Genomic DNA, 17,029 nt, shown 5'->3' with positions numbered 1-17,029 from the left:
CAAGAGGTACAGAAGTGTGAAAACGCACACCTCCAGATTCAGGGACAGTTTCTTCCCAGCTGTTATCAGGCAACTGAACCATCCTACCACAACCAGAGAGCAGTGCTGAACTACTATCTACCTCATTGGTGACCCTCGGACTATCTTTAATTGGACTTTACTGGACTTTATCTTACACCAAATGTTATTCCCTTTATCGTGTATCTGTACACTCGATTGTAATCATGTATTGTCTTTCTCTGGTCAGGCAGTATCTGTGGTGAAAATGGTTCAGTGACGTTTCACAGAGTGCTGGAGCAATACAGCGGGACAGGCAGCATCTCTAGCATGCAACACAAGCTTTTCATTGTACCTCAGTGCATGTGACAATAAACTAAACTGTATAAAAGAAGGATCTCAAACTGAAATGTCACCTATTCCTTCTCTCCAGAGATGCTGCCTGACCCGCTGAGTTACTCCAATCAGTACCCCGTTCCTGCCTTCTCCCCAAATCCACTGACTCCACTATTTTTAAGAGCCCTATCTAGATCTCTCTTAAAAGTATCCAGAGAACCTGCCTCCACTGCCCTCTGAGGCAGAGAATTCCACAGACTCACAACTCTCTCGGTGAAGAAGTGTTTCCCCGTCTCCATTCTAAATGGCTTACCCCTTATTCTTAAAATGTGGCCCCTGGTTCTGGACACCCCCAACATCGCGAACATGTTTCCTGCCTCTAGCGTGTCCAAACCATTAATAATCTTATATGTTTCAATAAGATCCCATCTCATTCTTCTAAACTCCAGTGTACAAGCCCAGCCGCTCCATTCTCTCAGCAAATGACAGTCCCGCCATCCCTGGAATTAACCTTGTAATTAGCAAGGTTATTTAGCTCTTTGTGTCTTTCCTTGGTAAACCAGCATCTGCAGTGCCTTGTTTCTTCAAGGAACTCGCAGATGCTGGTAATGTAGAAACAAGGAATTGCAGTTGCTGGCTTACAAAAGAAGACACAAGTGCTGGAGTAACTCAGGGGAGAGCGAGCAAGAGAGAGGAAGAACTGCCGATGCTGTTCAAAATGCACAAAGTGCTGGAGTAACTCAATAGGCCAGGCTACAGATTGTAGAGACAAAGAACTCCAGATGTAGTACCAGAGATAGGCACGAAAAGGTTACTTCACTTACTGAAGAAGGGTCTCGACCCGAAACGTCACATCTTCCTTCGCTCTATAGATGCTGCCTCACCCGCTGAGTTTCTCCAGCATTTTTGTCTACCTTCGATTTTTCCAGCATCTGCAGTTCCTTCTTAAACAAAGGGTTACTTCAAGTAACCCCTGCATCCCCTCTCCCTCCATCCCTCCCCCACCCTAGTCGTTTCACTGTTGTCTTCTTGAGTTTCACTGTCTGTATAACTCGTTACCACCTTCCCCACAGCCAACAATGGACCATTGTGGGCTCCACCTCTCCGTGGTCATCGATGCTTTTTGCATATCTTTCATTCATTTGTCTTATGCATCATTTATATCTCTCGTTTTCCGTCTCCCCTGACTCATAGAATGAGGAAGGGTCTCTCGACCCTAAAACCGTCGCCCCTCCCTTCCCTCCAGAGATGCTGCCTGACCCGCTGAGTTAACTCCAGCATTTTGTGCCCAACTTCGCCTGTAAACCAGCGTCTGCAGTATGTTCCTGCACCTAGATAGGGGGTGCTGGAGTAACTCAGCGGGTCAGGCAGCATCTCTGGAGAACATGGATAATCACAAGGTTGGTGGAAAGAACGGTATGAAACTCGCTGTATTTTGTATTTCAAAGATCATCTTACCTCGGGATCTCGCTCCCAGCCGCTCTCAATTCCTCGCGTTTATGCGTCCCACGGATGAGGCGATTGAACTGCGAGGGAAGGAACTGCAGATGCTGGTTTACACCGAAGATAGACACAAAAAGCTGGAGTAACTCGGCAGGTCGGGCAGCATCTCTGGAGACCAGGATTGGAATGGGTGACGTTTCGGGTCGAGACCCTTCTCCAGCCGGGTTCAGGCAGGCGATGAAACTGCCCAGCAAAAAGGCTGTAATATTTCCAACCACACGCAAGCTTGGATATTGTGTCAATATCCCAATCTGATGCCAGACTAGCCGCCTGCAGCAAGAGTGGCGCTACATCTCATGCCGTGAAACAAGGGGGCAGTCGCTGCCTGGAACTTCTGTGTGTGTGTGTAACTAACTGCGAACCTTTCACGGGGGAGATCTCCAAGGAAACCAAGCTGTGACACACTCATTCCAGCCCTCCCTCCAGTGAGCGCTGATCTCATTCCAAAAAAAGAACCACTCACTCGCTCGCCGTTCCCCAGGCTCTGATGCACAGCTCGCAGTGTTTTGTCCTACACTCCCCTGCTGTTCTTTTGACGCCTCGCATCTCTTCCAGTCTCAATAACACCCCTCGCCACTGTCAAAGACAAAGGATACAAAGGATACAAAGGACATTTATTATCACATAAAAGGTACACAAAAATGCTGGAGAAACTCAGCGGGTGCAGCAGCATCTATGGAGCGAAGGAAACAGGCGACGTTTCGGGCCGAAACCCTTCTTCACATTTGGTGTTGTGAAATTTGACTTGCCACCATCCAATAGACTATAGACAATAGGTGCAGGAGTTAGGCCCTTCGAGCCAGCACCGCCATTCAATGTGATAATGGCTGATCATCGCCAATCAGTACCCCGTTCCTGCCTTCTCCCCATATCCCCTGACTCCGCTATCTTTAAGAGCCCTATCTAGCTCTCTCTTGAAGGTATCCAGAGAACATGCCTCCCCTGAGGCAGAGAATTCCACAGACTCACCACTCTCTGTGAGGAAAAAGTGTTTCCTCCATTTAGTCTCCGTTCTAAATGGCTTACTCCTTATTCTTAAACTGTGGCCCCTGGTTCCGGATTCAACATCGGGAACATGTTTCCTGCCTCTAGCGTGTCCAAGCCCTTAACAATCTTATACGTTTCAATGAGATACCCTCTCATCCTTCTAAACTCCAGAGTGTACAAGCCCAGCTGCTCCATTCTCTCAGTATATGACAGTCCCGGCATCCCGGGACTAAACATTGTAAACCTACGCTGGACTCCCTCAATAGCAAGAATGTCCTTCCTCAAATTAGGACTTTGTGACAATCTCCGATGTAAACCAGCAGCTGCAGTTCCTTCCAACGCACTTCGTGTCTGGCACTGTGCATGGAAAAATCGGTAGACGTTACGTTCAGGGACCTTGCTTCTGAACTGGGGGGAGAGTCGGTGGGGTTAAAGTGTTCCTGAACCGTGATTTGTGCGAACGTTACTGCAATCTGGGGGATTAAGTGTTAACGCCAGTCGCTATTTTAATTTGTAATCAACGCTTATCGTTTATCGCGCTGCTACTTGTTAGGAACCAGCTGGGTGCGAGTTGGCAACACGATAGGTCAACAATAGTAAGTAAAGGTACTTATATTCGCCGGGTGTCATGAAATGGGAACACCTGAGATAGTGAAAGGTGTCTTACCGAATAATGAAAGACCAGGATCAAGCCCATGTGGAGAGCATGTTTCCACTAGTGCCAGAGTCTAGAATCAGAAGTCATAGCCTCAGAATTAAAGCTCATTGATGAAGGTGGAATTGAAAATGGAAATGGGAATGGGGAAAATGGAGGAGGACTGGCCAAATTTTGTGCCTTCCACCACAGTGATGAATGCTGTGGTGGATGTTTGTGTTAAATTTTTATTGTGTATTGTTTGTTCTTTTTTTTTTGTACCGCTGCTGACATATTCATTCCACTGCACTTTATGTGCAAGTGACGAATAAAACATAACTTGACTTGACTAGGAAGGAGACAAGGAGGAATTTATTTATTCAAAGGGTGGTGAATCTGTGGAATTCATTGCCACAGACGACAGTGCCACAGTGGAAGCCAAATCATCAATATTTTTAAGGCAGAGATAGATTTTTGATTAATAAGGGTGTCAGGGGTTATGGGGAGAAGGCAGGAGAATGAGGTTAGGAGGAAGAGATAGATCAGCCATGATTGAATGATGGAGTAGACTTGATGGGCCGAATGGCCTAATTCTGCTCCTATCACTTATGAAACCTATAAGATTGTTAAGGGCTTGGACACACAGAGACCCGGGTTCCATCCTGACTGCGGATGCTGCCTATCTGTGTGGAGTTTGCACAATTTTCCTGTGACCATGTGGGTTTTCTCCGGGTGCTCCGGTTTCCTCCCACACTCCAAAGATGTACAGGTTTGTAGTCTAAAATTACAAAATTGTCCACATATTGTGTGTAGGCTGGTGCTAGTGTACGGGGATTGGTCGGCGTAGACTTGGTGGGCCAAAGGGCCTGTTTCTGCATTGTATCTCTAGTCTAATGTAAAGTTGAGTTTAGTTTATTGTCACGAGGTACAATGAAAAGCTTTTGTTGTGTGCTAACCAGTCAGCAGAAAGACAATACATGAATAGATGATAAAGGGAATAATGTGAATATTGCAAGATAAAGTCCATAGTATGGCTTTTAAGTCTATACTATGATTTGACTGGATAACACATAAACAAAAGCTTTTCACTATCTTATTATCCCCGACTATAATAAATGGATTATAATACATATATTATAACACCTCAGTGATTCATTCGTCATCATTGAAATCATTAGTGATGCAGTGGCGCTGGTTTCCGACAGGAACGATGACGGACGCACCACACATCTCTCTCTCCTCCAGTTGCTGCCGACTTCCGCCGCTGGAAGTATAGGATTTTGGTGTGTGTGTGCTTTATCATCATTCCTTACAATGCCGTGTATGACAGTGATTGCAACTTCTACTGAAGTGTGGATGGTCGTTGGCTCGCTAGGAGCTCATCTGACAGGTCTTGTTTTTGGTCCTGCTGGAGGTCCACAGCCCCCTCCTCACCTGGCAAACCAGGTGGGGGAGACGGGTTTAGTTGCCGACTATCCATGGGGCAGGTAGCACGGGATTACATGGTATCTGTGGCAATAGACAATAGACAATAGGTGCAGGAGTAGGCCATTCGGCCCTTTGAGCCAGCACCGCCATTCAATGTGATCATGGCTGATCATCCCCAATCAGTACCCCATTCCTGCCTTCTCCCCATATCCCCTGACTCCGCTATCTTTAAGAGCCCTATCTAGTTCTCTCTTGAAAGTATCCAGAGAACCGGCCTCCACCGCCCTCTGAGGCAGAAAATTCCAGACTCACAACTCTCTGTGAGAAAAAGTGTTTCCTCGTCTCTGTTCTAAATGGCTTACTCCTTATTCTTAAACTGTGGCCCCTGGTTCTGGACTCCCCCAACACCGGGAACATGTTTCCTGTCTCTAGCGTGTCCAAGCCCTTAACAATCTTACATGTATCAATAAGATGCCCTCTCATCCTTCTAAACTCCAGAGTGTACAAGCCCAGCGATCACTGTACACTACTTCTGTCCTAAACACTAGGAACAATTTACAGAAGCCAATTAACCTGCAAAGCTGCAAGTCTTTGGAGTGCGGGAGGAAACCGGAGCACCTGGAGAAAACCCACGAGGGTCACGGGGAGAGCGTACAAACTCCGTACAGACAGCACCCGTAGTCAGGATCGAACCCACGGGTCCCTGGCGCTGTGAGGCAGCAACTCTACCATTGCACCACCGTGCCGCCCTAGTCTTTTGCATTTGGCTCTCATGGACATTGTTAAAAAATGATCACAAAAAACAATTTCAGGTTTCACCGATTATCCTCATTACCCTCTCCTCCCTCCCCCCCCCCCCCCCCACATCCCTCCCCCCTCTTCTTTCCTTATCTGACACTCTTTTGTATCCTTCTTACTTCTAACCTTTGCCACCTACTCCACCCATCCGCCAACCACCCCTCACCTGTACCCACCTGTCACTTGCCAGGCTTTATCCCACTCCCACTTCTGTTTTAAAGCTTTGTTCCTCAATAGACAATAGGTGCAGGAGTAGGCCATTCGGCCCATTGAGCCAGCACCGCCATTCAATGTGATCATGGCTGATCATCCACAATCAGTACCCCGTTCCAGCCTTCTCCCCATATCCCCTGACTCCGCTATCTTTAAGAGCTCTATCTAGCTCTCACTTGAAAGTATCCAAAGAACCGACCTCCACCTGCCCTCAGAGGCAGAGAATTCCACAGACTCACAACTCTCAGTGTGAAGAAGTGTTTCCTCATCTCCGTTCCAAATGGCCTATCCCTTATTCTGTCCCAGATAGAATAATGATACTTGTTACAGAATATGCAAACATAGTATGATATGACAAACAAGAGAAAAGAAAAAGCTCAGTGTGCATATATACATACTCACAACATACCCATACACACACACACACACACTACACTTAAAAACAAACAAAACTGTGCAACAATATTAATAATAGTCTATTGTAGTTCAGAGCTTATATAACCATATAACAATTACAGCACGGAAACAGGCCATCTCGACCCTTCTAGTCTGTGCCGAACACATAATCTCCCCTAGTCCCATATACCTGCGCTCAGACCATAACCCTCCATTCCTTTCCCATCCATATAACTATCCAATTTATTTTTAAATGATAAAAACGAACCTGCCTCCACCACCTTCACTGGAAGCTCATTCCACACAGCTACCACTCTCTGAGTAAAGAAGTTCTCCCTCATGTTACCCCTAAACTTCAGTCCCTTAATTCTCAAGTCATGTCCCCTTGTTTGAATCTTCCCTACTCTCAGTGGGAAAAGCTTTTCCACGTCAACTCTGTCTATCCCTCTCATCATTTAAAAAACCTCTATCAAGTCCCCCCTTAACCTTCTGCGCTCCAAAGAATAAAGCCCTAACTTGTTCAACCTTTCTCTGTAACTTAGTTGCTGAAACCCAGGCAACATTCTAGTAAATCTCCTCTGTACTCTCTAAAGCTTTGTTCCTGGCATATGAGGTTGTAGTGTTAAATAGCCTGATGGCTGCAGGGAAGAACCTGGACGTTATGGTTTTCAGGCTCCTGTACCTTCATCCCGATGGCAATGGTGAAATGGACTGGGCAACTTTTTGCAGTCTTTTCCGCACCCTGACGTTCAAGTTGCCGAACCAGGCCACGATGCAACCAGTCAGCATGCTCTCTACTGTGCACCTGTAGAAGTTCAAGAGAATCCTCTCTGACATACTGACTCTCCGTAATCTTCTCAGGAAGTAGAGGCACTGATGTGCTTACCTTATAATTGCATCAGTGTTCTGGGATCAGGAAAGATCTTCGGAAATATGCACGCCCAGGAGTTTGAAGTTCTTGACCCTCCAAGACCAACCTCCCACGAATCCCAAGACCAACCTCCGTCCCTCCCCCCCAGGACGGAGCCAGCCTTCCTGATGAGCTTGTTAATCCTGTTGGCGTCCGCAACCTTCGCTCTGCAACACCAGCACACGACAGCGAAGAAGGTGGTGGACCTGAGAGCGATGCCATCTGGAGCGATGCTCCTGGTAGGGCCACCCACGGCGGTAAGGTCGAGGGGGAGATCTCTGACACAGAGCAATCCAACCAAGACCTCAACGGTGGAACTGGCGGAGGACGATGGCTGACCTTAGTGGAGGGGTGGTGGAGGAGACAGATACAATAGTGGCATTTAAGAGGCTTTTACATAATCACGTGGACATGCAGGGGAATGGAGGGATATGACTCGGGCGCAGGCAGAGATTGGTTTAACCTGGTATTGTATTCAGCACGGACATTGTGGGCCGAAGGGCTTGTTCTGATGCAAGTTGGGCGGATGGGCCTGTTTCCACACAGCATGACGGTATGAATGTCCTGATTCATTCATTGTGGATGGTCAGCCATGATCACTGTGAATGGCGGTGCTGGCTTGAACCGCCGAATGGCCTCCTCCTGCACCTATTATCTTTTGACACAAGATTTGAGTAATCTATGGTGCCATCTGGTGGAAAAGCAACATTAAAAAAAAGCCTACGATAGACACGAAAAGCCAGAGTAACTCAGCGGGACAGGCAGCATCTCTGGAGAGGAGGAATGGGTGACGTTTCGGGTCGAGACCCTTCTTCAGACTGGTTAGGGATAAGGGAAATCGAGAGAAATAGACGGTGATGTGGAGAGATAAAGAACAATGAATGAAAGATATGCAAAAAAGTACCGATGATAAAGGAAACATGTAAACTGTTTGTAGGGTGAAAATGAGAAGCTGGTGCGACTTGGGTGGGGGAGGGATAGAGAGAGAGAGGAGGAATGCCGGGACTACCTGAAGTGAGAGAAATCAATATTCATACCACTGGGCTGTAAGCTGCCCAAGCGAAATGTGAGATGCTGTTCCTCCAATTAGCGTTTAGCCTCACTCTGACAATGGAGGAGACTGAGGACAGAAATGTCTGTGCAGGAATGGGAAGGAGAATTACAGTGTTTAACAACCGGGAGAACAGGTTGGTTCAGGCGGGCTGAGCGAAGGTGTTCCACGAAACGATCGCCCAGTCTGCGTTTGGTCTCTCCGATGTATAAGAGTCCACATCTTGAACAATGGAAACAGTAGACGAGGTTGGATGAGGTGCAAGTGAACCTCTGCCTAATCTGAAAGGACTGTTGGGGTCCCTGGACAGTCGAGGGAGGAGGTTAAAGGGGGGGGGTGGGAAAATGTGGCTAGTGGTGGGCAAAGATCCTATAGCGGAGCAAGATAGGCTACTCCTGCGAAATGCAATGGGCTGACGTGTAGTACGCTATGGAGGGGATCATGGGCATTTTTCCACGCCCATTTTAGTAACCTGAGCCTACCTGACCCAACCCGACTGCTATAAGATCTTTGGTACACAAAATTGCTGGGGAAACTCAGCGGGTGCAGCAGCATCTATGGAGCGAAGGAAATGGGCGACGTTTCGGGCCGAAACCCTTCTTCAGACTGGTGGTGGGATCCCGTTGGAGGAGGCGGAGATTACGTAGGATTATGTGTTGAATGTGACGGTTGATGGGGTGGAAGGCAAGGACGAGGGGGACTCTGTGTCTGTTGCGACTAAGGGGGAGCGGGAAGCAAGGAGAATTGGCAAAGGAAGCCAGCATAGAAGACCAAGTGCTGGAGTAACTCAGCGGGTCAGGCAGCATCTCTGGAGAACATGGATATGTGACGTTTTGGGTCGGCAACCTTCTTCAATCCGAGTTATTCCAGTTTTTCTTCAATCCAGTTACTCCGCTATTGTTAAGAGCCCTATCTAACTCTCTCTTGAAAGCATCCAGAGAACCTGCCTCTACTGCCCTCTGAGGCAGAGAATTCCACAGACTCACAACTCTCTGTGAGAAAAAGTGTTTCCTCGTCTCCATTCTAAATGGCTTACTCCTTATTCTTAAACTGTGGCCCCTGGTTCTGGACTCCCCCAACATCGGGAACATGTTTCCTGCCTCTAGCGTGTCCAAACTCTTAACAATCTTATATGTTTCATATTAATCATTATACGTTTCATATTAAAGGTCTGAACTCCAATCACCAATGTTCCCAGAGCAATAATAAAGGAATCTACCTGAGTAAAAAATATTTAAAGCTTTATTAAAATCGTGAAGATTTCCAGAAACGGGAATGTTCCTGGCTTATTTTCCTCAGTGATAATTGTGAAGAGTCCATACATGATGCTGTCTTCATTAAACTTACAGAACAGCATAATTGTAGATGGTTCACTATTGTTACCATGCTGTTTGGGAAAATGTTGGCTCAGTGAACAATAGTTAAAAACTGAGATAAACTTCACTAAGTATTTTATGCCCTCCAGCAAACCGTTACTGTGCGGCCAAGTCGGCAGCTATTGGGTTTTTTTTAATTTGATTTTTAAATAGACAGATTGATTGAGATCTGTGCACTGTAATACCGTGTCAATGTGCAGCTGGCTTGCAGGAGTTAAAAGAAACAATAAGTTCATATCAAAAGGCGCTGTTATTTTACCATAGAGATGCTGCACAGAAACACAGGAAACAGACGCACTGCAGCGCAATAACAATCTGATCATCTACAAGTTCATGCGAATCCATAAACTCGGGTCACTCCTCGTCCTTGCAGCCGGTTTTGCTCAACTGCGGACAAATGCAAATGAGAAAAGATTAAGGTGTAGCGGGTACACAAAATTGCTGGAGAAACTCAGCGGGTGCAGCAGCATCTATGGAGCGAAGGAAATAGGCGACGTTTCGGCCCGAGTTTCTCCAGCAATTTTGTGTACCTTCGATCTTCCAGCATCTGCAGTTCCTTCTTGAACAAGGTGTAGCGGGACTTGCAGGAGTCCAGCCAAGAATCAGTCGGAACACAAGTTGTGTGAACGAGACGTATTTATTCTAGTACAGTGCTGCTCCCTACTCCTCAAATGGGCACGGGCAAAGATCCTTGGGCACGGGCGTTGCCCGACCTTAAATACCCCTGAGGGTCAACCCCGTGACCTGCGACTCACACACCGAGACACACAACTCCTCCCTCCAGAGCCGAGGGTTCGCTCTGCCCGTGGCATACCCTGGGTGCTGCCGCAAAGGAATATCTGAGAATGATTCCTAGTTTAAAGACAAGGCGCTATGTAATACAAATTCCTGAAGCGATAATGCCCAGCTTGCTTTAAAATCTTCAACAGGTTAACAAGAACAAAAGGAAGCACGAGTTACGTGGAGGTAAATGTTGGTGTCTATGACACAATCCTCATGGGGGTGGGGGAAGAATTGTCATTGGAATAGCAGTGGGGCGGCAAGGTGGTGCAGCACCAGAGAACCAGGTTCGATTCCGACTCTGGGTGTTTGTCTGTCCGGAGTTAGCTCGTTCTCCCCGTGGGTTTTCTCCGAGATCTTTGGTTTCCTCCCACACTCCAAAGACGTTCAGGTATGTAGGTTAATTGTCTTGGTAAAATTGTAACTTGTCCCTAGTGTGTGTAGGATAGCGTTAGCGTGTGGGGATCGCTGGTCAGCGCAGACTCAGTGGGCCAAAGCAAAGATTATAGAAGAGCTCTTTGGGCCAAAGTGTCCATTTCCACATTGTATCTGGGAACTAGAACTAAACATTGCTCTATGTAATTCAGATTTCTAAAGCAAAAATACTCAATTTGCTTTAAAATAATTAACAAGTATAGAGCCCGCAAACGTCACCTATCCATGTTCTCCAGAGATGCTGCCTGACCCGCTGAGTTACTCCAGCACTTTGTGTCCTTTAGAGACTTGCCAACTATATTTCAGAAATTTTCCAGATTGAACGTTTTTAATCCTGAACATTAAAACGTTTAGACATTCAGTTAAAAAAAACCCTACAATGTCTTATTTTTAATTTTCCAAATTAGAAATGGCTCTAAATCACTCTTGACAAGGTAGTGCAGTAACGTGAAATAAAAGTTGAGAAAATGGCCAAAGTAACTGGGACAAGGGTGCTATTGATTTATTGACTGAAAGATACAGAATGGAAAGGCCCTTCAGCCCACGCCGATCATTGATTACCCATTTAGACTAGTTCTACATTATCCCACTTTCTCACCCACTCCTTGCACACCAGGGGCAATTTACTGAGGTCAATTTACCTACAATAATAATAATAATAATAAATACTTTATTGATCCCCTCAGGGAAATTCAGATGTCCAGAAGCCCCCAACCAACAAACACACAGATTCAAAACGAACGCAGACAGAAAATACATAGAATACAATGTGGACACTACCTGAGAGCAATAAATACTTAAAAAGACCAATAATTAACAGTTAAAAATTAATAATTGCAAAATGCATCCCCCTACAGCCCAGCGGTCTGAATTATAAAATCTAATGGCTGCAGGGGTGAAGGATCTCCTGAACCGCTCCGTTCTACAGGGCAGGGAGAGGAGCCGGTTGTTGTTCCGAGTGCTCTTTTGACTCTCCAGAATTATATGGAGGGGATGCCCGGGGTTTTTCAGGATGACCTGCACCTTGTGCCTCATACGCCTCTCAAGCACCTCCATCCCAGAGCCTACTCTCCCCTCCAGCACTGAGCTAGCTCGGTTAACCAGTTTGACCAGCTTCCTATTGTTTTTTGCACTAATGCTGTTGCCCCAGCAGACAACAGCGTAGAAAATAACGCTTGCAACCACTGTGTTGTAAAACATGTGCAGCATATCCTTACACACATTGAAGGATTTGAGCCTTCTGAGGAAAAAGAGTCTGCTCTGGCCTTTTTTGTAGAGGGAGTCAGAGTTGACAGACCAGTCCAGTTTGTTGTCAAGGTGCACTCCAAGGTATTTATATGTCTGCACCACCTCAATGTCAGCCCCTTCAGCGTTGACCGGCTGAAGGGGGAGCTTGGACCTGCCAAAGTTAACCACCATCTCTTTAGTCTTTGTTGTGTTCAGGGTGAGACAGTTCTCTTCACTCCAGGCACAAAAGGCACTGGTCAAGTTCCTGTATTCCTCCTCCTGCAGGTCTCTGGGATGTAGAAGGAAACCAGAGCACTGCGCTGTCCCGGGAAGAACATGCAAACTCCACACAGGCAGCACCTCGACCAGCTGACCCACTGCTGTCCTTTCATTGTAGGATTCCCTGGATTAGGATTCATAGACAGAATCATACAGCATGGGAACAAGCCCTTTGGCCGACCTTGTCCACGCCGGCCACCATGTCCCATCAACACTAGTCCCACTGCCTGCATTGTACACTAGTCCCACTTGCCTGTCCATATCTCTCCAAACTCAGCCTTTCCATGTACCTGTCTAAATGTTTCTTAAACGTTGCGATAGTACCGACTTCAACTAGCTTCTCGAGCAGCTCGTTCCATACATCCACCACCCTTTGTGTAAACAAATGTACCCCTCAGTTCCTATTAAATCCCCCCCCCCACCATAAACCCATGTCCTCTGGTTCTTGATTTCCACTTTCTGGGCAAGAGACTCTGCGAGTTTACCCGATCTATTCCTCTCATGATCTTATACACCTCCATAACATCACTCCTCATCCTCCTGCCTCCAAGAAATATAGTCCCAGCTTGACCAACCTCTCCCTACAGCTCATGCCCTGGAGTCCTGGCAACATCATTCTTTTTTATTCCCCCCATGCACATACTCATAAATCTGTTCTGCACCCTTTCCAGCTTGACACCTTTCCTATAACATGATGCCCAGAACTGAACACAATACTTTAAATGTGGCCTCTTATTTGACTGCAACATGACCTCCCAACGTCTATACTCCATAGAGTAGGAAGCAGCTGCGGACACTGGTTTAAACCAAAGATAGACATCAAATGCTGGAGTAAAACAGCGGGTCAGGCAGCATCTCTGGAGAAAAGAAATGGGTGACGTTTCAGGTCGAGACCCTTCTTCAGAGTTTAAAGAACGGTGTCGACCTGAAACATCACCTATTCCTTCACACCAGAGATGCTGCCTGTCCCACTGAGTTACTGCAGCATTTTGTGTCAATCTTCTATGCTCAATCGTCTGACTGATGAAGGCCAATGTGCCGAAAGCCTTTTTGACCACCCTATCCATCTCGGGTGTGGACAGAAATGCTGGAGAAACTCAGAAGGTGAGGCAACATCTATGGAGCGAAGGAAATAGGCAACGACTTCAGTCTGAAGAAGGGTCTCGACCCTAAATGTTGCCTATTTCCTTCGATTCTTAGATGCTGCCTCACCCGCTGAGTTTCTCCAGCATTTGGCTCCCTTTAATTTTCCAGCATCTGCAGTTCCTTCTTAAACAACTATCCATCTCGACTGCCACTTTCAAGGAACTTTATACCTGGATTCCGAGATCCCTCTGCTCCACATTTAGACAATCCACTCTTCGATGGGTAATAACTTAAAACAAATATACACTTACATGCTGAATATCCAGGAATAAAGTCATCCATCCAGCATCAAAAGGTTTTATTTGAGGGAAGGTGGAAAGGTGTATTAGTCATTGGAATGTTTGAAATTCATTTGCAATTCTGAAAGTTTGCCATTTTAGTGCAAGAATATTTCTTTTATTATTCATGATGTTTAGTTTAGTTTAGAGATACAGCATGGAAACAGGCCCTTCGGCCCATCTTGTCCAAGCCAACCATTGATCGCCCGTTCGCACTAGTTCTATGTCATCCCATTTCTCCCCCACTCCCCACAAACTGGGGGGCAATTGACAGAGGGCAATTAAAATACAAACCCGTACGTCTTTAGGCTGTGGGAGACAATAGACAATAGACAATAGGTGCAGGAGTAGGCCATTCGGCCCTTCGAGTCAGCACCACCATTCAATGTGATCATGGCTGATCATCCCCAATCAGTACCCCATTCCTGCCTTCTCCCCATATCCCCTGACTCCGCTATCTTTAAGAGCCCTATCTAGCTCTCTCTTGAAAGTATCCCGAGAACCGGTCTCCACTGCCCTCTGAGGCAGAGAATTCCACAGACTCACCACTTTCTGGGTGAAAAAGTGTTTCCTCACCTCCGTTCTAAATGACTTACCCCTTATTCTTAAACTGTGGCCCCTGGTTCTGGACTCCCCCAACATCGGGAACATGTTTCCTGCCTCTAGTGTGTCCAAGCCCTTAACAATCTTATATGTTTCAATAAGATATCCTCTCATCCTTCTAAACTCCAGAGTGTACAAGCCCAGCTGCTCCATTCTCTCAGCATATTACAGTCCCGCCATCCCGGGAATTAACCTTGTAAACCTACGCTGCACTCCCATTCAGAAGTTCGAAATGGCTTACCCCTTGTTCTTAAACTGTGGCCCCTGGTTCTGGACTCCCCCAACATCGGGAACATGTTTCCTGTTTCCGGAAACATGTTTCCGGAAACCTAAGCACCCGGAGATCTCATGTAGATAGGGTGGTAAAGAAAGCTTTTGGTGTGCTGGCCTTTATAAATCAGAGCATTGAGTATAGAAGTTGGGATGTAATGTTAAAATTGTACAAGGCATTGGTGAGGCCAATTCTGGAGTATGGTGTACAATTTTGGTCGCCTAATTATAGGAAGGACGTCAACAAAATAGAGAGTACAGAGGAGATTTACGAGAATGTTGCCTGGGTTTCAGCAACTAAGTTACAGAGAAAGGTTGAACAAGTTAGGGCTTTATTCTTTGGAGCGCAGAAGGTTAAGGGGGGACTTGATAGAGGTCTTTAAAATGATGAGAGGGATAGACAGAGTTGACGTGGATAAGCTTTTCCCACTGAGAATAGGGAAGATTCAAACAAGAGGACACGACTTCAGAATTAAGGGACAGAAGTTTAGGGGTAACATGAGGGGGAACTTCTTTACTCAGAGAGTTGTGGCTGTGGAATGAGCTTCCTGTGGAAGTGGTGGAGGCAGGTTCATTTTTATCATTTAAAAATAAATTGGATAGTTATATGGACGGGAAAGGAATGGAGGGTTATGGTCTGAGCGCAGGTATATGGGAATAGGGGAGAATACGTGTTCGGCACGGACTAGAAGGGTCGAGATGGCCTGTTTTCGTGCTGTAATTGTTATATGGTTATATGGAAGACATGCGCGTGGTGACAGGGAGAACGTGCAAACTCCACGAAGACAGCACCCAAGGTCAGGATCGAACGTGGGTCTCTGGTGCTGCGTGGCAGTGGCTCTACCTGTTGCGCCACTGTGCCACCCCAACATTAAAAAAATTCTGTACATTTGTTTAGTGTTATCGCCTCGTTCACGGAGGTGCAGTGTAAAGTTTATTTGTTGCGTGCCAACCTTTCAACAAAAAGACTATACACAATTACAATCAAGTCATCCACAGTGGACAGATGCAGGGATGAAGGGAGTAACATTTAGTACATCTTTTAGTTGAAGGCTTCCACCTAATTCTATGATCACATGTGAAAACAGTCACAGTATAATGAACCAGGGGCCACAGTTTAAGAATAAGGAGTAAGCCATTTAGAACGGAGACGAGGAAACACTTTTTCTCACAGAGAGTTGTGAGTGTGGAATTCTCTGCCTCTGTGGATGCCAGTTCTCTGGATGCTTTCAATAGAGAGCTAGATAGGGCTCTTAAAGATAGCGGAGTCAGGGGATATGGGGAGAAGGCAGGAACGGGGTACTGATTGGGGATGATCAACCATGATCACATTGAATGGCGGTTCTGGCTCGAAGGGCGAATGGCCTCCTCCTGCACCTATTGTCTATTGTCTATAATGCTTAAAAATATAAAGTTCATGCTGTACCTTCACGACATCCACCCAATTCCATGCTCGCTGCAGCTCCCCCTGGTGATCTGAACAGACACAACGCAAAATTATTCTCACAACAAGATCAAAGCACCAGCATTTGCTTCTTTGACAAAACTCTCTTCCATCCTCCCTCCCTCAGAAGCGATGTCGCTCAGCCTGTTTTCTCAACTATTGATATTTTTACGGAAGCGTCAGCGGAGATCACGCAGGCTACATGACGGGGAACTGCACGGGAACAGGCTCTTCGGCCCACAATGTCTCCCTTCGACTATTAAAATGATTTCAGGAATGAGTGGGTTAACATATGATGAGCGTTTGACAGCACTGGGCCTCTATTCATAGAAACATAGAAAATAGGTGCAGGAGGAGGCCATTCGGCCCTTCGAGCCACCACCGCCATTCATTGTGATCATGGCTGATCGTCCCCTATCAATAACCCGTGCCTGCCTTCTCCCCATATCCCTTGACTCCACTAGCCCCTAGAGCTCTATCTAACTCTCTCCTAAATCCATCCAGTGACTTGGCCTCCACTGCCCTCTGTGGCAGGGAATTCCATAAATTCACAACTCTCTGGGAGAAAAGGTTTTTTTTCGCCTCAGTCTTAAATGACCTCCCCTTTATTCTAAGACTGTGGCTCCTGGTTCTGAACTCGCCCAACATTGGGACCATTTTTCCTGCATCTAACTTGTCCAGTCCTTTTATAATTTTATATTCTATAAGATCCCCCTCATCTTTCTAAACTCCAGTGAATACAAGCCCAGTCTTTTCAATCTTTCCTCATATGACAGTCCCGCCATTCCAGGGATCAATCTCGTGAACCTACGCTGCACTGCCTCAATCACAAGGATGTCCTTCCTCAAATTAGGAGACCAAAACTGTACACAATACTCCAGATGTGGTCTCACCAGAGCCCTATACAACTGCAGAAGAACCTCTCTACTCCTATACTG

General features: G+C 46.4%; 1 long non-coding RNA gene across 1 annotated transcript; it reads right to left on the bottom strand.

Moving 5' to 3' along the window:
- Nucleotides 1–9,968: 9,968 nt before the first annotated feature.
- On the bottom strand, nt 9,969–16,135 carry LOC116971529. Its single transcript, XR_004411517.1, has 3 exons — nt 16,074–16,135; nt 13,748–13,750; nt 9,969–10,016 (listed from the first exon to the last, which is right to left on the bottom strand). It is a non-coding gene; the product is annotated as an uncharacterized LOC116971529 (long non-coding RNA).
- Nucleotides 16,136–17,029: the final 894 nt, after the last annotated feature.

The sequence above is a fragment of the Amblyraja radiata genome, chromosome 3 (assembly GCF_010909765.2).
Source record: "Amblyraja radiata isolate CabotCenter1 chromosome 3, sAmbRad1.1.pri, whole genome shotgun sequence".
Taxonomy (NCBI): Eukaryota; Metazoa; Chordata; class Chondrichthyes; order Rajiformes; family Rajidae; genus Amblyraja; species Amblyraja radiata.
Note: the sequence above shows the minus strand (reverse complement) of the source record. Positions and strands in the feature narration are given on the sequence as shown.